Raw genomic sequence first — 21,492 nt, forward strand, 5'->3', positions numbered from 1 at the left:
ACTACAACACATACATTTCCCCAGTGCAAATTACACGCTGTAACAGACCAAAAGTATATGTGTGTTTAGCCCTAGATTTTTAGTTCCTATCTGCCGTTACAATATTTACGCTGGCTAAAAATTTTGAGTTCCTATCTGCCGTTACAATATTTACGCTGGCTAAAAATGGTATATATGTGAGTAAAGGGACACAGATTACCAAGCGAGTCTAGAACCCTAGATATAGCTAGTTAGCCATACTGACATATTTTTGTCCCTTCAAGCTATTTACATTTATCATTGTATGTGTGATATGTCTCTCCCCCTAACCTATTAGGGTGTTATAGGGATTAGTAGGGATAGCCGGCGTGGAGCGGGGGCGCCAAGGCGCAGGAAAATAGGGTGCCAACCTCCGCAGGCAGGTAGGGAACACATAGTGAACGTAGGGCTTGGCACTATTCCGGCCTTTCCTATAGTACGCTTATTTATTATTGGTGATGGTGCTTGGCAAGTGCACATGTATGTTTTTAATATATTAAATAAAAGCTATTTTTTATGGTTATTTTTAAATTTTCTTTTGGGTATTTTTCTGTGAGTTGAGTTTCAAGCTACCCTAAGCATTTATAGTATATACTGTGAGACATATAGAATAATACCAGCAAATACAGAAGATGGTGCAAATTTCAGAGTCTCAACCTTCTTCTGGCTCGCTGGGATTAGACTTCGGGGTTTCCAGGGCTGACTGCCCCCACCAGTGGCACCCCGCTTTTGTTGGACACCCACAGAGAGAAGGTAACGGCAGGGTACTTTATTTCAGACTGCTCCTGGAATCCTTGATTTGCAGAGGAGTTCCAGGGATCCTAAAGAACCAATTCCTGGATCAAATCGACCCGTTGAAGCTGGCACAAATCCTGTTGTTGAAGTTTCCCATTGAGGCTGTATATCCACTCCGGTCCTCTTCTCAAGGCCCAGCTGGTGGGGTTGCACATAGTGGTGTCTGAATCCTGCAGAGTATGACTCATCTATGGTCTGCTGGTTCGGTCTATCTGCCTCCCTGGTAGCGAGCACTTGGACGGTATCTATAAACAGAAGTCCCTTGCCGTTCCCCCAGGGCCTAAGTAGTATCCCACCACTGCCACCAAGTGTGGAGTCACAAGGGTCAGTGGTTGCTTTTGTCCGCTGGCCTAGCCGTCTTTAGAAAGACTGCCTGGAACAAGGCTCACTCGTGCCTCAACGAGTGCCTTCATCCGGGGGCACTACGCCGAAATGCGCGTTGGGGTGGGTGGCAGCGCGGCATCCCAGGTAATTCAATTGACAGTCCACATTACCTTCTCTAACTGATCTTGCTCGGTATTCACTTTGAATCTATATTATGACAGCTATGTCAGGATAAATTGTACTTAGTGCATGTACATTACTAAAACATACTCACTATGCGGTGGATATATACAGTTAGGGCCAGAAATATTTGGACAGTGACACAAGTTTTGTTATTTTAGCTGTTTACAAAAACATGTTCAGAAATACAATTATATATATAATATGGGCTGAAAGTGCACACTCCCAGCTGCAATATGATAGTTTCCACATCCAAATCAGAGAAAGGGTTTAGGAATCATAGCTCTGTAATGCATAGCATCCTCTTTTTCAAGGGACCAAAAGTAATTGGACAATGGACTCTAAGGGCTGCAATTAACTCTGAAGGCGTCTCCCTCGTTAAAGGGAACCTGTCACCCCGTTTTTTCAGATTGAGCTATAAATACTGTTAAATAGGGCCTGCGCTGTGCGTTACTATAGTGTATGTAGTGTACCCTGATTCCCCATGTATGCTGAGAAATACATTACCAAAGTCGCCGTTTTCGCCTGTCAATCAGGCTGGTCTGGTCAGGTGGGCGTGTTCACAGCGCTCTTTTCTTCCCCAGCTTTCCGTTGGTGGCGTAGTGGTGTGCGCATGTCCAGAGTTCCGACTTCCCTGCGCCCACGTGAAGACACAGCGCGCGATCTGCGCTGTAATCCCTTGCATCGGTGGGGGCGGCCATCTTCCTGGGGCCGCGCGTGCGCAGATGGAGTGCTCTGCTGCACGGGGCTTCAGGAAAATGGCCGCGGGATGCCGCGCGTGCGCATTAGAGATCGCGGCGGCCATTTTCCCAAAGCCGAGATGCAAACTCGGCTTTGGGAAAATGGCCGCCGCGATCTCTAATGCGCACGCGCGGCATCCCGTGGCCATTTTCCTGAAGCCCCGTGCAGCAGAGCACTCCATCTGCGCACGCGCGGCCCCAGGAAGATGGCCGCCCCCACCGATGCAAGGGATTACAGCGCAGATCGCGCGCTGTGTCTTCACGTGGGCGCAGGGAAGTCGGAACTCTGGACATGCGCACACCACTACGCCACCAACGGAAAGCTGGGGAAGAAGAGAGCGCTGTGAACACGCCCACCTGACCAGACCAGCCTGATTGACAGGCGAAAACGGCGACTTTGGTAATGTATTTCTCAGCATACATGGGGAATCAGGGTACACTACATACACTATAGTAACGCACAGCGCAGGCCCTATTTAACAGTATTTATAGCTCAATCTGAAAAAAACGGGGTGACAGGTTCCCTTTAACCTGTAATCAATGAAGTAGTTAAAAGGTCAGGGGTGGATTCCAGGTGTGTGGTTTTGCATTTGGAAGCTGTTGCTGTGAGCAGACAACATGCGGTCAAAGGAACTCCCAATTGAGGTGAAGCAGAACATCCTGAGGCTGAAAAAAAAGAAAAAAAACCATCAGAGAGATAGCAGACATGCTTGGAGTAGCAAAATCAACAGTTGGGTACATTCTGAGAAAAAAGGAATTGACTGGTGAGCTTGGGAACTCAAAAAGGCCTGGACGTCCACGGATGACAACAGTGGTGGATGATCGCCGCATACTTAATTTGGTGAAGAAGAACCCGTTCACAACATCAACTGAAGTCCAGAACACTCTCAGTGAAGTAGGTGTATCTGTCTCTAAGTCAACAGTAAAGAGAAGACTCCATGACAGTAAATACAAAGGGTTCACATCTAGATGCAAACCATTCATCAATACCAAAAATAGACAGGCCAGAGTTAAATTTGCAGAAAAACACCGCAAGAAGCCAGCTCAGTTCTGGAAAAGTATTCTATGGACAGATGAGACAAAGATCAACCTGTACCAGAATGATGGGAAGAAAAAAGTTTGTAGAAGAAAGGGAACGGCACATGATCCAAGGCACACCACATCCTCTGTAAAACATGGTGGAGGCAACGTGATGGCATGGGCATGCATGGCTTTCAATGGCACTGGGTCACTTGTGTTTATTGATGACATAAGAGCAGACAAGAGTAGCCGGATGAATTCTGAAGTGTACCGGGATATACTTTCAGCCCAGATTCAGCCAAATGCTGCAAAGTTGATTGGACGGCGCTTCATAGTACAGATGGACAATGACCCCAAGCATACATCCAAAGCTACCCAGGAGTTCATGAGTGCCAAAAAGTGGAACATTCTGCAATGGCCAAGTCAATCTCCAGATCTAAACCCAATTGAGCATGCATTTCACTTGCTCAAATCCAGACTTAAGACGGAAAGACCCACAAACAAGCAAGACCTGAAGGCTGCGGCTGTAAAGGCCTGGCAAAGCATTAAGAAGGAGGAAACCCAGCGTTTGGTGATGTCCATGGGTTCCAGACTTAAGGCAGTGATTGCCTCCAAAGGATTTGCAACAAAATATTGAAAATAAAAATATTTTGTTTGGGTTATGTTTATTTGTCCAATTACTTTTGACCTCCTAAAATGTGGAGTGTTTGTAAAGAAATGTGTACAATTCCTACATTTTCTATCAGATATTTTTGTTCAACCCTTCAAATTAAACGTTACAATCTGCACTTGAATTCTGTTGTAGAGGTTTCATTTCAAATCCAATGTGGTGGCATGCAGAGCCCAACTCGCGAAAATTGTGTCACTGTCCAAATATTTCTGGCCCTAACTGTATATTTGTACAATGCACTTGTACTTTTGGAGCGGACTGCGAGGCACATATCTGTTTATATGAATTGGACATTGAATACCTGATGGGCACTGTGTGGTCACCTTTTTTGGTGAATCCTTGTCATTCTATGCTATCCCTAATATGTTTTTTTATAATCTGTGATCTTACTCTTGATAAAATAAAGTAAATAGTTTTATGTCTAGTTCTCGTAGTGTTGCTTTCTTATAGGATTTCTTCTATCTTCTGTGCACTGAACTGGCGAAATACTTCCTAGCACCCTTGACAATGTATTGGAGGTGTTCATGTGGTCTGGTATATATGAAATGGGAATACCTGCAGCACCTGATGGGTCTTACTGACAAAGTAGGGTCCATGGGGATTCAGAAGGTGTCTACTGTTTTTACTACAGTTTTAATGGAACAATTAGCCTTACAGTGCCATTATCGCAGATTGTGTGTGAAAAAATACTGTTTCCATGTCACCTAGAGTCCATGAGTGTAGGACTTCATGGCACTATAGGTAGATTGGAGTTTACTGTATGACTTGTCTCACGCCACATTCATTACATAAAATAAATGGGTAACACAAAGGCAAGGGGTGAGGCGGAGAGATGGATTTTGCAGATATTACTTGACAGTTTCTGGTAGATAATACAATGGCTGATCACTATGACCCACAGGTAACAAGATCTGGGTCCTAATCGCTCAATGGTCTTGTCCTTGTCAAAACTGAATGGGTAGTATGGTGGCATATGATTGACGCTAGTCTATGAGTCTATGGGAACAATGGAGAAAGCCGAGCACTGTAAGGGTACCGTCACACTATAACATTTCGATCGCTACGACGGTACGATTCGTGACGTTCCAGCGATATCGTTACGATATCGCTGTGTCTGACACGCAGCAGCGATCAGGGATCCTGCTGAGAATCGTACGTCGTAGCAGATCGTATGGAACTTTCTTTCATCGCTGGATCTCCCGCTGTCATCGCTAGATCGGTGTGTGTGACACCGATCTAGCGATCTAGCGATGCGATCCAGCGATGCGTTCGCTTGTAACCAGGATAAACATCGGGTAACTAAGCGCAGGACCGCGCTTAGTAACCCGATGTTTACCCTGGTTACAAGCGTAAAACTAAAAAAAACAAACAGCACATACTTACATTCTGGTGTCCGTCAGGTCCCTTGCCGTCTGCTTCCCGCACTGTGACTGCCGGCCGTAAAGTGAAAGCAGAGCACAGCGGCTGTGCTTTCACTTTCACTTTACGGCCGGCAGTCAGTGAGTGCGAGAAGCAGACGGCAAGGGACCTGACGGACACCAGAATGTAAGTATGTGCTGTTTGTTTTTTTTTTAGTTTTACGCTTGTAACCAGGGTAAACATCGGGTTACTAAGCGCGGTCCTGCGCTTAGTTACCCGATGTTTACCCTGGTTACCCAGGGACCTCGGCATCGTTGGTCGCTGGAGAGCTGTCTGTGTGACAGCTCCCCAGCGACCACACTACGATTTACCTACGATCACGGCCAGGTCATATCGCTGGTCGTGATCGTAGGTAAATCGTATAGTGTGACGGTACCCTTATGAAAGGAGCAGAACCTAGTCACCTAGAGAATTATAGGCTGCACATGATGACTACACAACAACAGGATTTTGATGGTTAGATAGCTGTACACAGTAGAGAGCTGTGATGGATCGTACAGGGGAAGGGGTGTCTCAACTTCACTCACCTCCGGGGAGGGGAAAGAATGACCCAGCAGAGATCGGCTCTCTGGAGCCACCACTTACCCCAGGTCAGTAAGGGAAAAACACCGAGGGCAAATAGTCGTCGGAGAGGCTTCCCATATAGGTAAGAGTTATCGCGGAGCTCCCAGTGAGAGGGAATATATATCACCAGTCCAGGCTGGTATATAAAGGGAACACTAAAATCCCACATCCTAGATATCACTGAGTGAAATATCCCAGTTGTAAATCTTTATTCATTACATAGTGGAACGTGTTGAGAACAATAAAACCTAAAAATGATCAATGTAAATCACAACTAATACCCCATGGAGGTCTGGAGTTGGAATGATGCTAAAAATCAAAGTGGAAAATGAAGTTACAGGCTTATCCAACTTCAGAGGAAATGCCTCAAGACAAGGAAATGATGCTCAGTAGTGTGTGTGGCCTCCATGTGCCTGTTTGACCTCCCTACAATGCCTGGGCATGGTCCTCCTGATGAGGCGGTGGATGCTCTCCTGAGGGATCTCCTCCCAGACCTGGAATAAAGCATCAGTCAACTCCTGGACAGTGTGATACCACGTGGTGTTGGGAATGGTCCTCCCGATGAGGCGGTGGATGTTCTCCTGAGAGATCTCCTCCCAGACCTGGAATAAAGCATCAGTCAACTCCTGGACAGTCTGTGATGCCACGTGGTGTTGGTGGATGGAACGAGACAGGATTTCCCAGATGTGCTCGATTGGATTCAGGTCTGGGGAACGGGCAGGCCAGTCCTTAGAATCAACACCTTCATCATGCAGGAACTAATGACACACTTCAGCCACGAGGCCTAGCATTGTCATGCATCAGAAGGAATCCAGGGCCCACTGCACCTGTATATGGTCTCACAATGGCTCTGAGGATCTCACCCTGGTACCTAATGGCAGTCAGGGTACCTCGGGCTAGCACATGGAGGCATGTGCGGACCTCAAAATAAATGCCTCCCCACACTATTACTGACCTACTGCCAAATCGGTCATGCTGGAGGATGTTGCAGGCAGCAGAACATTCTTCATGGCATCTCCCGACTGTCACATGTGCTCAGTGTGAACCTGCTCTCATCCATGAAGAGCACAGAGTGCCTGTGTCAAATCTGCCAATCTTGGTGTTCTCTGGCAAAGGCCAATCGCCCTGCATGGTGCTGGGCTGTAAGCACAACATCCACTTGCGAATGTCGAGCCCTCATACCACCCTCATGGAGACCGTTTCTGACAGTTTGCGCAGACACATGGATGTTAGTGGTCAGCTGAAGGTCATTTTGCAGGGTTCTGGCACTGGTCCTGTTCTTCCTTGCACAAAGGAGGAGGTAGCGGTCCTCCTTCTTGGTTGTTGCCCTTCTACACCCCCCACCATGTCTCCTGGTGTACTGGCCTGTCTCCTGGTATCTGCTCCATTCTGTGGACACTGTGGTAACAGACACAGCTACCCTTCCTGCTACAGCTCGCATTGATGTGCCATCATGGATGAGATGCACTACCTGAGCAACCTCTGTGGGTTGTAGACACCATCTCATGTTACTGTACAGGACTTCTAGGGGTGAGAGCAATGACAAAATGCAAATGTGGCCAAAACAGTCAAAAAATGATGAGAATAGAGAAATGGTCTGTGGTCACCTCCTGCAGAACAACTCCTTTATACGGGTTGTCTTGCTTAATTACCTATCATTTCTACCTGTTGTATGTTCTATTTGCACAATAGCAGGAGAATTTGATTCACAATCAGTGTTCTTCATTACTCGACGGGTTGATTTCACAACAGTGTGACTGACTTGGAGTTACATTGTGATGTTTAAGTGTTCCCTTCATTTTTTTGAGCAGTGTACATAAACCTCTCGGCAGTCTGTCAGAGTTCCTCACTAACGCAGTACGGTATGCTGCCATCAGTTCCTCGTTAGATATAAGACCGTCTGACAACAGGCTTATATCGGGTCAGAAACCAACCCCGGGTAGCGTATAATAACCAACCGAGCGTGCGGATGTGAAGATTCGTGAATCGAGATAAAAACAGCAGCCCAAGATTAATTTTGTATTTAATCGCCGAAACACACTAGAAAGATACAGGTATATAGATATACACAAGAACAATATACAAGTGTACAGTCAGGAGTGTAGTACAAGGATAGGGTACAGAAAGATTACAATTACCGTGCTATGTAGCATGTGACCACAGGGAGGCGCTGATGAATCACAGGTCCAAATCTTGGTTATGTGATTCTTTGGCCACGTCCGCTAACGGGCCTCCTGCCAGTAGAAATTACTGAGTCCAAAAATGAGGAGCTGCCCATTATCCCTTAGCCTGCTCCCTCCCACATGCTGCACTAACCCCTGGGCTGTGCAGCCTCTCTCCTCCCATATCTGAGAGCATGGTTTCCCGTGCCAGAACCGTGGATGCTCTAAATGGGACGGCTGCGCCACTGGGTTCTGCTGGATTTTATCTGTGCAGGGAGACCAAATATGGCTACCGTATTCAGTTTCTGGTAGCTATGCTTTATAACTCAATAATACAGAGTTCTATAGGTGACTGCATGGTATGGGCTTTTGGGGAAAAGAATGCAGATTCCAATTATGTGCTCAGCACTAGGTTCAGAGATATTGCATTCTTTTATTATAGGTAATTTTCTAGATTCAATATCTCAGAGTCTTGTGCTGTTGAGCATGGAATCTGCAGTGCCAATATGTCTGCGTGTCAGCCTGAGTCCAACAAAGGAAACCAGTTGGCTGGTAACTCCACAAGAGTTTGCACCCTTGTGATAATTGCTGGATTTGGTGCTGGGGTCTATCCCTTTTGCCCCCCCCTGGGGAGAGTTTCAAAGGCCCTTTAGCTAGAGCCAATTAAAAAAAAAAACAACAACATGGGTCTGCCCTGTCCAAGGAAGTGCCTTTGCTGGATAATGAGGTCCCATTGTTTGATGTGTATTTGACTACTCTTTTGGCCTAGAGGAATGCCAAAGGTGGTGGCTGACTTTGGGAGCAAATATTTTGGGCCAAACTGTACCCGATAGGGAATTTTATCAGATATCAAAATGATATCAATTAGATATCATTTTCCCCATATCTCATAGGAGCATTACTAATGCAATAACTCCTGTTATTAAGAATGATAGATTATAAAGAAATAACAGGTATAAAATCTATGCAAGTGATAATATTTAACACTAAAATTATCAACTAAATGATTAATAATTGTCACGGCAGACCACAAACAGGTGTTTTGAAAAAAGATATCAGTACAGCATCTTTTCATACCTCTATCATGTGCCATTCCTGCTGTTATTTCTCCAAGAAATTTCTAAAATTGGCACCTGGACATTACCTACACTATCAGCACTGATTAGCCAATGTTAGACCAATGTTAGACATGCCCCAATCACGAGGAGTGGTAGCCAGGGCTGTGCGAGTTGGTAACCCAAATCACAGACTCTGACTCCTCAATTTCCCTAACTTCAGACTCCGACTGACTCCACAGCACCGCCTCACTACTGAGGCATGTACATAAAGCGCAGCACAGATTCATCTCAACTACGACTCCACAGCACTGGTCACTACTGAGCATGTACATAAAGTGCAGCACAGATTCATCTAAACCAAAAGCTGAGATCCTTAGATCAGGAATAGAACAGACATTTATAGGACACTAGATGGTAGCCTGATTCTAACGCATCGGGTATTCTAGAATATGTGTGTAGTTTATTTATGAAGATTTTAGAATAATACATTGAATACACAGGATTCGGCCGGCCGCGACCAATTAGCGCCCGTAGTATATAACAGCCCACGCAGTACATTGCACAGCCCACGCAGTACATTGCACAGCCCACGCAGCAATGTGGGCATCATATCCCTATTAAAAAAAAGAATGAAAATAAAAAATTGTTATATACTCCCCTTCCGTTGGCCCCCGCTTCGCACCGATGCTCCTCGCGCGCTTCGGTCTCAAGAGTGCATTGCGGTCTCGCGAGACCGCTACGTCGTCATCATCTCGCGAGATCGCAATGCATGGAGCGGTTACCGTCCCAGGGTTGGTTTGAGCGCAGGACCTGTGATGATGTCACGGTCACATGACCGTGACGTAATGGCAGGTCCTTCTCGCATAGCATCCTTGGCACGGGAACCTGCCGCTTGCACTGCCGACGACAGCGGGCGACGTCGGAGGGTGAGAATAACCTTTTTTTTATTATTATTTTTTGTAACATTAGATCTTTTTACTATTGATGCTGCATATGCAGCATCAATAGTAAAAAGTTGGTCACACATAGTTAATAGCTGCGTTACACCGCGCTCCGGTAACGCTGGCATTAACCCTGTGTGAGGGTTGACTGGAGGGGAGTATGGAGCGGGTACTGACTGCGGGGAGGTAAGAGCGGCCATTTTGCTGCCAGACTGTGCCCGTCGCTGATTGGTCGTGGCAATGGTCTTGGGTGTTTTGCCACGACCAAACAGCGACTTGGATTTCCATGACAGAGAGGCCGCAACCAATGAATATCCGCGACAGACAGAAGGACAGACGGAAGTGACCCTTAGACAATTATATAGTAGATTGTATTACTTTCCCAAATTATGAAAACATTTAAATCCAGCCCTGAACGTCTGTACCGTATGTATTAAATATTTAACGAGTTGGAGTCAGTCCATTTTAAACAGAATACGAAAAAGCAAATAAGTCAGCTCACCCACCTCTGGCAGTCTGTTACAAACTTTCAAATTTTATTAGAAAAAAAAAAATCTTTAAAAGGGAACCTGTATATTGCAATCATCATTATATATCACTATGTACTTATAATTGCTCATTTTACCTTTCTACCCAGCTAATCGGTTTCTTTTCCATTAGGTCTATGACATCACATGATTAATAACTGAGTAGATGATTCCATCTAAGTTCGATGTAGAAATAGGAGGTCAATTTACCTGCACGAGTCATAAGTAACTGCAAAAGTACCATGCAGAGAAGTGGGGGGAGGGGGAGCAGCTGGGACAGGAGTTGAACAGGGGAATAATAAATACAGGGACAAGATACTTACTGTTAGTACATAGAACAGAGAAAAAAAATAATGGGTAGAAAGGTGAAATGAGCAATAGTAAGTGCACAGTGCCACAATATATTGCAATCATCATATTATAAGAAAATAAAAACTTTGGGAGGAATGCTTCTTGAAATGTATCAGAGACCCCAAAAAGAAAAAAAGGAATTGACTAACTATTTATGGGAGAAATTCAGTGAAGATATTACCGCCAGGATCGCTATGTCTCCTTTAGGTGTCGTTCAGACTAGCGTTGTGCGCCGCTGCGTCGGCGACGCAACGCACGCAAAAACGCTGCGTTTTGCGACACGTGCGTCGTTTTTTGCCGAAAATCGGACGCAAGAAAAATGCAACTTATTGCGTTTTCTTGGTCCGACGCTTGCGGCAAAAAAGACGCATGCGTCGCAAAACGCAAACAAACAAAAACGCATGCGTCCCCCATGTTAAACATAGGGGCGCATGACGCGTGCGTCGCCCGACGCTAACCCGACGCACACTAGCACAACGCTAGTCTGAACGTAGCCTTAGTGCTTACTTAAACAGCAATCCCTTTTTCACGTAAAACTGTACAAAAGGCGAGCCGTCACATTGAGCGTCCATGTTCCTGGGTCCGAATATATCTAGCAGAAAACTTTGCTGCATTAGTGAACATTTTGCATGTGACAATGTAGAAATCGCTAAATTCCAATAAAAATGATATAATTAAAGGTAAAATTCTAATCATATCACAGAAAAACTGTAGGTCAGAAAGAAAGTCACCTAGCAGACTGTTCTCCTTGTTAAAAAGAAACAAAAAAAACAAACAATTGGATACAGATATGTCAGACGCCTATCCCTTGGATCAGAAGCAATCGATCATACTGATAGCATGGATTTCTACATCCTTCTAGCTTCCCCCACCTGCCTGAGGAATGATCACTGGAAAACACAAGAGACTGCAATGCAGACTTATTGGCAATTAAAATGTTAAAGCATTATCATTTTATTTTATTTTTTTCAGCCTGGGAACTGCTATTGACGTCACTAAACTGTCACTTGGCAACCAAGAAATAGGGATATCCTCCATGGGGGTTCCCTGAATAGCTTACATGGAGATAATCCTGTGTGCTCTCAATCACACCCAGATACAGTGATGCAGCATGGCACTTCCTATGCTCGCCAAGGTCAATGCAGGGTTCTTTGTCTCCCCCCCCCCCCCCCCCCCCCCGTTTTCTCAGAATCTCCCTAGCAGCCAATGCTGGCGTTCCCCTCCCTACCCCTCCTCTCCACATCTTCTGCTTCACAATGCCAACCTGCGTCATACAGACGGAAATCCCAGCTGACGTAGATGCATCAGGACAGATGCTCTGCAGCTTCTTGGGGAGAGGAGGAGAATGCAGATTCTAGGAGGACAAAACCGAGACAGCAGTAGAAACAAGAAAACAGCACTGTGCACAAAAGAACGGCAAAAAAAAAAAAAAAAAAGCATAAAAATCACAACCAGAAACACACTTCTGTCTGCTCATCTCAATAGGCAGAAAATAATGTGCTCCCTCTAACAAAACGGCTTCAAATGTTCACTTCATGGATTTCTTCTTGTGGGAAATACTTTTTTGTAGTGCAAAAAAAAAAAAACCCTGAGAAAGTAGGGCCCAGTCCAAGAATCTGTTCTCATCACATCCTCTCACTTATGCATTGGTGAGCTGCAAGGTGCTGATGATGTGGAGTCAGCAGATACCTGTCGGGATGTTTGCCAGTCCAGGAGGTGTCCTATTATAACGAGTAGGACCGGTGCACCATACTTGCGAACGTCATCAGAACCCCTCACCTGCTAATGAGAAAGGGAGTAGTGCCGGAGAACCTTTTCAACATTTTATTTCCTGACCGTTAAAGTGAAGCCAGCCACTTTATTCCAGGGTCTCTGTGAGTAAAGTTGCAACTTTATCGCTCATTTATTTTAGGTGTCGGAGCCCTGGACATCACTGGCAACCTCTAAACAGACCATGGAATCGCCTAAGCTGAATTGGGCGGTAGGGGAACATAGATGTGATATTTGCTGCCTTACTGTATGCTTTCTACATTGTACAACACATAAAAGAGGTTCTCCAGTTACAAGAACTTATCTCTCCATACAAGAAATAATGACTATTAAAATCGGCGAGGGTCCAATCACTAAGACCATCAATTGCCAGAACATGGCACGTTTGTCCCCTGTCAGAACGCAGAGCCAGCATCTTTCCTCGACTGTCGCTCCATTCATTCAATCACTATGGGACTGCTGGAGAAGGCAGAGCACGTGCACTGCATTCGGACAGGAGGAAAAATTGCCCCATTCTGTGACCATGCATGGTAGAGAGAAAGGCGGAGGGGTCTCAATGGCTGGACCACCACCAATCTAGACATGTTATCACTTTTCCTGTGGATAGGTAATAGGTTCTTGTATCTAAAATATCCCTTTGACTTTTATATGCTCAACATTTTATATCTGGCCACCATGGATGGTCCAAACAAGCAGAAAATACAGCAGAAAGAGTGAAGTACGGTGATCTCTTTTTTCTGGGTAAAGAAAACTGCCGAGGCTAAAATGTCTTGGCCGCATTTTGAGAGTCAATGCCTGTCCCCCTCCTCAGTAAGGCTCATTCATATATAACAACAAGCCCCCAAAAATCAGGTCAAATCTAGCAAAACATACACATATCCTGTATGTAGTAAGAGTATGGACGTTCTACACTGTACATTCTCCCTATCGGGGACAGAGTGGACCACAGTTTTACCACAGTGACAGAAATCCTAGGTATATAGTTCCCGGAGGGTGACTGGCCAGAAGGAGGCTTTGATAAGCATGTGACTGTGGGGGGTGTAATGCAGGAGGGGGTATGAGAAGGCTGCTAACAGTTGTTGGTGTCTTTTTTGGCCTAATTAAAAATAAAACAGAAGCCAGACAAGGACTCCGCACATGGCCAGAGACTGAAGAGAGGGGCGTTTGAGGAAGCAAAAGCAGCAAACAAGGTGGGAAAACAAGAAAAGGCAATGGCCTACAGTTTCCAGGTTGTGCCAGAAGTCAGGTGCAAGGAGCGCCTCTGTTTTAACACAACCACTTTAGAAAAATGTATTATTGATCTGCATTGAATGGAGATGTGTGCTCCTCACCAGATAATTCCCTGAAGAGTCACGAAAAGGAGTGTGGATTTGGAGAGTCTACAAACATGACATTATTGGCCAGTTTTGGGGCACAAAAATCGTTGCTTAAATCAAGGCCCAAACCATGCACCGCTGTGATAAACTTGGTGCTGCTTATGACTGGGAATCCATGTTTACGCCATGTACCCATCAGTGGTAAATGTGGCCCCTCGATCACCATATAGACAGATCAGACATGCACCCACCATCCCCCAGCTTACATGTGCTTCTGAAGACAATGAAGCCTGCCCAGCATATCACCCTGACCTAGCCCTAGAGCAGTAACAACCCCTATACACATATGTACATGTGCAGCCTGATTGTCTGAACTCGGGTGAGGAAAAGGTAATAAAATGCTGAGTTCACAAGAGGAACACTGTGTTGCAGGGACAGAATGGCAGAGTTTGGCAGTAGACCATGCGAGCATCTGACGGTGGGAATCCCCTGTTATGCCAAAGGCACATCAGTGACGCCATCCACTAAATGAATGGAGGGAGGGGTGAATGAATGACAAAAATAATTAGCAGTCGTTTCCATTAACCCGCATCCAGCGCCTCCTGCAGTCAGCATTGCCCCACAATACGGGACATGATCGTACATTGCAGAACATCCCCCACTGTTAGACATGGAGAATATGTGGCTTGCTGCTGGTAGTTGTATGGTAAAACCTTAGATTTAATAATTCAAGCATGGAGCAAAAATGATAAAGTGAGCAAGCAATGGCAACCTAGCATGGAGGGACCCCGAGAGCGACTGCCTCCTCCATTAATTCAGCAGCAGTAGAGCGAGAACCATCAAATGGCCTCTTCTGTACTGACGGAGTTTATGAATGGGATAAACAATCACTAAACATGAAGGCACGGATCGACGACCGCAGCATACAAATCAGTCACACTCACCGTAGGGTGGGTGGGGGGTATGACGAAAATCAGCTGTTCCACCCTATGGAGGAGATCATCTTTGTGAGGCGCAGGAGCAGATTGATTTCAGCAATGATTCAGAAGCCGGATTATTTTCTCCCAAAATGCCTCAGATGTCACCCCCTCCCTTCTCGCGTTCGCGCTCCTCGTGAATGGAGTGCTATGGACTCTGGCTGCCTTTCCTTTGCCAAGATAATTGCTCTGACAAGCTGCTCTGAAGCAGGGCAGAGCCCAGCTGTTCCCATCCGCTGTCACACTGAGAGTTCTGCCAATAGTCGCGCACACAGCCACCCACACACGCTCGCGCTCCTGCTCATTCAAAACACTCTTTAATGGAACAACCTCCGCAGCTGCTTAAAGACCAAGAGTACCTTGTGGAAGACTGGAAAAAGAGAACACTGTGGGCTGGAAGCCCTGATATGACCACGGCCATCATACAAAACCAATAAAACAAAGCGCACATATAAAAGACAGGTTACCAGCCCCAGCAACGCACAAGTCTTCACCGGAGGTAAACTGGCAATGATATCCCAATACAGATTACATCCACGCTGTCCCAATAGTACGGTAAATACTAGATTTATTGATCAGACCCTGAAAATGTATTTACATGCATTAATGATATTATTCATTGATAACCACCTGGTGGTGTGTGCATGAGCGTGCGCATTGCTACCTACTGAGCCAAGTGCTGGTGGACACCAGCTCAACCCTCCTTTCCCAATATACACTCCGTGGCAGTGTAACTGCAACCCCAAGAAGGAAAGTCGTGGAAATATGGAAACCACAGGATGGATAGACATGTTAATGATGGTTATTAATGGTTGCACTTGGACCAGTAATTCATCAAGATCCTCTGCTGGGAGATCTTTGCCATTGCCAACCAATAACATCCAGAAGTGCTCAATGGGAGACAGGTCCAGAGACGCTGCAAATCATGGTAGCATGTTCGGGCCATGTAGGCTGCTCACAGTTGCACAGGAAACATTAGTCCTGGCGCGCCATGTTGAAAAACAGCTCCTGGGACACTCAGGAGAAATGGATGTACTACCAATTCACTGACCTAATCATTGTAATGCCAAGCTATTAGTTTACCTGAAATAATAAGAATCCGGCTACAGTACAATATGCCAACCCTCACCATAAACCTGGGAGGACTGGTGATATTCACACATTAAGGGCTCCTTATGGCAGGGGTGAGGAATCTTTTTTCTGCTAAGGGCCATTTGGATTTTTATACCATCCTTCGGGGGCCATACAAACTCCGCCTGGCTCTGGCAGTGGTTTCAGGACGTAATCTTTCATTGCATGCCCTTCAGTGTTCAGTAGTGAACACTGTGTGTGTGTGTGTGTGTGTGTGTGTGTGTGTGTGTGTGTGTGTGTGTGTGTGTGTGTGCTAACAGAGCAAGAAGAAATTAATGAGCTGGTGGCAATCAAAATACAGCTCCCTGCCCAAGAATGCGGTCCCTGAGAATCTGCTGGGGGGGTTGGGGGGGTAATAAAAGGTCACCGAGGGCCGAAAATGGTCCTGTGGCCTGAGGTTCCCACCACTGCTTTATGGCGTTGCCAAGGGGTCTCCAGACCAATTTCTGGCAATCAAAGAATTCAAGACAAAAGCAGGACTCATCACTGAAGAGGATAGACCTCCATTCCAGCCTTTACTCGCTCTGCACTATGGCAGCCTTTGAGATCATCGGTGGTGTTAGGTCAATGGAATATCTGTAGTCAGCCGTCTATCTCTTAACCCAAAATTGTGCAAACATCTACTGAATGCTTGTGTAGACCGTGTTTGACACGTCAGGCTTGGTATGGGACATCGGATTTTACTTGCAGAACAGAATGGATCATTACATGCCATTCTTCTAATATGAAAATACAGGTGAGCAGAGGTTTGCCTGCTCACCTCTTTCTGCTATTCCAGTTCAACGTCATCCTCGCAACCATTGGGAAATTCAACTGGAAACAGGGCGGACATGTCGGCCTATGAGTGTAGTGATCTCACAGAGCGATAAACCAAAGTCTCTTCGCTCAAGGATTCTGTCCCTTTCAGTTTGCCACAAGTGACGATAACTGGCACGTCGATGAACAGGAGGCATCGCGCAATCATCCCACAAGGTTTCATGTGGCTAAAAAAGATGCTTTAAATCTAGCTTTTACGCTCCTCCCACATGCCATAGATTGGAACTCGATGCTTGAAAATGTGATCATTTGCAGATCTTGGAGACAACGGATACTTCCTCAATTAGCATTACGGTACCTTACAGCTAGTCCTACTTGGGATTGCAATTTCAATGTTAGGGAGTGTATATATTATACAGTATCTGCAGGGGAACTTAAAGGGAACCTGTCAGCAAGATTGTGCTCAGTAACCTACAGACAGTGTCAGATTGGCGCTGTTATACTGATTAAAACGATACCTTGGTTGATGAAATCCATCTTGTGTTTTAATCTTTTTGCAGTTCTGAGATAGACATGCTGATGCTCCGAGGCGGCCTGTGGCTGTTGTCTTTATGTGGTGCTCTGCTTAGGTATTTATCACTTCAGCTTCTATAGGTCCTTCTCAAAAAATTAGCATATAGTGTTAAATTTCATTATTTACCATAATGTAATGATTACAATTAAACTTTCATATATTATAGATTCATTATCCACCAACTGAAATTTGTCAGGTCTTATTGTTTTAATACTGATGATTTTGGCATACAACTCCTGATAACCCAAAAAAACTGTCTCAATAAATTAGCATATTTCACCCATCCAATCAAATAAAAGTGTTTTTTAATAACAAACAAAAAAACCATCAAATAATAATGTTCAGTTATGCACTCAATACTTGGTCGGGAATCCTTTGGCAGAAATGACTGCTTCAATGCGGCGTGGCATGGAGGCAATCAGCCTGTGACACTGCTGAGATGTTATGGAGGCCCAGGATGCTTCAATAGCGGCCTTAAGCTCATCCAGAGTGTTGGGTCTTGCGTCTCTCAACTTTCTCTTCACAATATCCCACAGATTCTCTATGGGGTTCAGGTCAGGAGAGTTGGCAGGCCAATTGAGCACAGTAATACCATGGTCAGTAAACCATTTACCAGTGGTTTTGGCACTGTGAGCAGGTGCCAGGTCGTGCTGAAAAATGAAATCTTCATCTCCATAAAGCATTTCAGCCGATGGAAGCATGAAGTGCTCCAAAATCTCCTGATAGCTAGCTGCATTGACCCTGCCCTTGATGAAACACAGTGGACCAACACCAGCAGCTGACATGGCACCCCACACCATCACTGACTGTGGGTACTTGACACTGGACTTCAGGCATTTTGGCATTTCCTTCTCCCCAGTCTTCCTCCAGACTCTGGCACCTTGATTTCCGAATGACATGCAAAATTTGCTTTCATCAGAAAAAAGTACTTGGGACCACTTAGCAACAGTCCAGTGCTGCTTCTCTGTAGCCCAGGTCAGGCGCCTCTGCCGCTGTTTATGGTTCAAAAGTGGCTTTACCTGGGGAATGCGGCACCTGTAGCCCATTTCCTGCACACGCCTGTGCACGGTGGCTCTGGATGTTTCCACACCAGACTCAGTCCACTGCTTCCTCAGGTTCCCCAAGGTCTGGAATCGGTCCTTCTCCACAATCTTCCTCAGGGTCCGGTCTCCTCTTCTCGTTGTACAGCGTTTTCTGCCACATTGTTTCCTTCCAACAGACTTACCATTGAGGTGCCTTGATACAGCACTCTGGGAACAGCCTATTTGTTGAGAAATTTCTTTCTGGGTCTTACCCTCTTGCTTGAGGGTGTCAATGATGGCCTTCTTGACATCTGTCAGGTCGCTAGTCTTACCCATGATGGGGGTTTTGAGTAATGAACCAGGCAGGGAGTTTATAAAAGCCTCAGGTATCTTTTGCATGTGTTTAGAGTTAATTAGTCGATTCAGAAGATTAGGGTAATAGGTCGTTTAGAGAACCTTTTCTTGATATGCTAATTTATTGAGACAGGTTTTTTGGGTTATCAGGAGTTGTATGCCAAAATCATCAGTATTAAAACAATAAAAGACCTGACAAATTTCAGTTGGTGGATAATGAATCTATAATATATGAAAGTTTAATTGTAATCATTACATTATGGTAAATAATGAAATTTAACACTATATGCTAATTTTTTGAGAAGGACCTGTATATATAGATTAGATAGATAGATAGATAGATAGATAGATAGATAGATAGATAGATAGATAGAAGAAAAAAATTTCCACACACATACATACACTAGGGGGCAGGTCAGTGAGGGATCAGTGACCTCTCAGAAGCCATACTGATGAACACTTTAGGTACCGTCACACTAAGCGACCCTGCAGCGATACCGACAACGATGTCGATCGCTGCAGCGTCGCTGTTTGATCGCTGGAGAGCTGTCACACAGACAGCTCTCCAGCGACCAACGATCCCGAAGTCCCCGGGTAAACATCGGGTTACTAAGCGCAGGGCCGCGCTTAGTAACCCGATGTTTTCCCTGGTTACCGTTGTAAATGTAAAAAAACAAACACTACATACTTACATTCCGGTGTCTGGTCACGTCCCTCGCCTTCAGCTTCCCCCACTGACTGAGCGCCGGCCGTAAAGTACAGCGGTGACGTCACCGCTGTGCTGTGCTTCACGGCTGGCCGGCGCTCACCAGTCAGTGCGGGAAGCTGAAGGCGAGGGACATGACCAAACTCCGGGAATGTAAGTATGTAGTGTTTGTTTTTTTACATTTACAACGGTAACCAGGGTAAACATCGGGTTACTAAGCGCAGCCCTGCGCTTAGTAACCCGATATTTACCCTGGTTACCAGTGAAGACATCGCTGAATCGGCATCACACACGCCGATTCAGCGATGTCAGCAGGAGATCCAGCGACAAAATAAAGTGCTGGACTTTCCCCGGCGACCAACGATGACACAGCAGGGGCCTGATCGTTCGTCGCTGTCACACATAACGATTTTGTTAAAGATATTGTTGCTACGTCACAAAAAGCAACGATATCGTTAACGATATCGTTATGTGTGACGGTACCTTTAATCAGAGCACCACATGAAGACCCCCCACAGGCCGCCCTGGGGCACGAGCATATCAACTCCAAAACAGAAAGATAAAACAGCAACCACAAGACGGATTTTATCAACCAAGGTATCATTTTAATCAGTATAACAGCGCCAATCTGACAGGGTCTGTAGGTTACTCAGCACAACCTGCTGACAGGTTCTCTTTAATAGGGAATAGATTAATAACTGTCAGAGGGTGGAGGAGACTGACTGGCAGACATACACTGCATACGAAGGGTTTTTAAAAAGAACAATATAGAGCATAAAACAAAAGTGGTGCAGAGGGGAACACAGAAGGGTTGAAAGAATATAAATGTAGGTTTGTGGATTGGAAACAATGCAAAGTAGTTTAATATAGCAGCTAATAGTTTTTAGAGATTTATTTTTAAATTACGGTAACTGTTTTAAAGAGTTCTTCTTCTGAGCTTCTAAAATATTATGTTTGAATAAGAAACATGCCATAAAATATACGGTGTTAAACAAAAAAAAAATGCCTACAAGAGACAACTGGGCTGAATTAATGGTCCCATTTTCTACTTTCAGGCTTTTCAACAGATAGACAAAAAATGCACCATATTATTCACAGTGGCTCCTGTGGACTCAAATTTGGAGCATCTTTACACTGTGTGCAGAATTATTAGGCAAGTTGTATTTTGATCACATGATACTTTTTATACATGTTGTCCTACTCTAAGCTGTTCAGACTTGAGAGCCAACTACCAATTAAGTAAATCAGGTGATGTGCATCTCTGCAATGAGGAGGGGTGTTGTCTAATGACATCAAAACCCTATATAAGGTGTGCTTAATTATTAGGCAACTTCCTTTCCTTTGGCAAAATGGGTCAGAAGAGAGATTTGACGGGCTCTGAAAAGTCCAAAATTGTGAGATGTCTTGCAGAGGGATGCAGCAGTCTTGAAATTGCCAAACTTTTGAAGCGTGATCACCGAACAATCAAGCGTTTCATGGCAAATAGCCGAGAGGGTCGCAAGAAGCGCGTTGGGCAAAAAAGGCGCAAAATAACTGCCCATGAATTGAGGAAAGTCAAGCGTGAAGCTGCCAAGATGCCATTTGCCACCAGTTTTGCCATATTTCAGAGCTGCAACGTTACTGGAGTAACAAAAAGCACAAGGTGTGCGATACTCAGGGACATGGCCAAGGTAAGGAAGGCTGAAAAACGACCACCTTTGAACAAGAAACATAAGATAAAACGTCAACACTGGGCCAAGAAATATCTTAAGACTGACTTTTCAAAGGTTTTATGGACTGATGAAATGAGAGTGACTCTTGATGGGCCAGATGGATGGGCCAGAGGCTGTATCAGTAAAAGGCAGAGAGCTCCACTCCGACTCAGACGCCTGCAAGGTGGAGGTCGGGGACTGGTATGGGCTGGTATAATCAAAGATGAACTTATGGGACCTTTTCGGGTTGAGGATGGAGTGAAGCTCAACTCCCAGACCTACTGCCAGTTTCTGGAAGACAACTTCATCAAGCAGTGGTGCAGGAAGAAGTCGGTATCGTTCAAGAAAAACATGATTTTCATGCAGGACAATGCTCCATCACATGCCTCCAACTACTCTACAGCGTGGCTGGCCAGTAAAGGTCTC

The 21,492-nt window shown here is 45.3% G+C and overlaps 1 protein-coding gene and 1 non-coding gene across 5 annotated transcripts in view; both read right to left on the reverse strand.

Annotated features, from left to right (window-relative positions):
• R3HDM2 (R3H domain containing 2) overlaps positions 1–21,492 on the reverse strand; it is a 146,203-nt gene that overhangs the window by 66,439 nt on the left and 58,272 nt on the right. Inside the window, exon 1 of one of the 4 annotated variants that reach the window (XM_069758550.1) lies at positions 14,800–14,859. The exons of the other annotated variants lie outside the window; for them this stretch is intronic. The gene's annotated coding sequence lies outside the window, so the exon portion shown is untranslated. Of the gene's footprint in view, positions 1–14,799; positions 14,860–21,492 lie in introns of those variants that run through there. 4 annotated transcript variants of the gene reach the window in all.
• On the reverse strand, positions 4,435–4,562 carry LOC138673250 (small nucleolar RNA SNORA13). The gene has a single exon (XR_011319905.1). It is a non-coding gene; the product is annotated as a small nucleolar RNA SNORA13 (small nucleolar RNA).

Source organism: Ranitomeya imitator, chromosome 3 (assembly GCF_032444005.1).
Source record: "Ranitomeya imitator isolate aRanImi1 chromosome 3, aRanImi1.pri, whole genome shotgun sequence".
Classification (NCBI taxonomy): domain Eukaryota; kingdom Metazoa; phylum Chordata; class Amphibia; order Anura; family Dendrobatidae; genus Ranitomeya; species Ranitomeya imitator.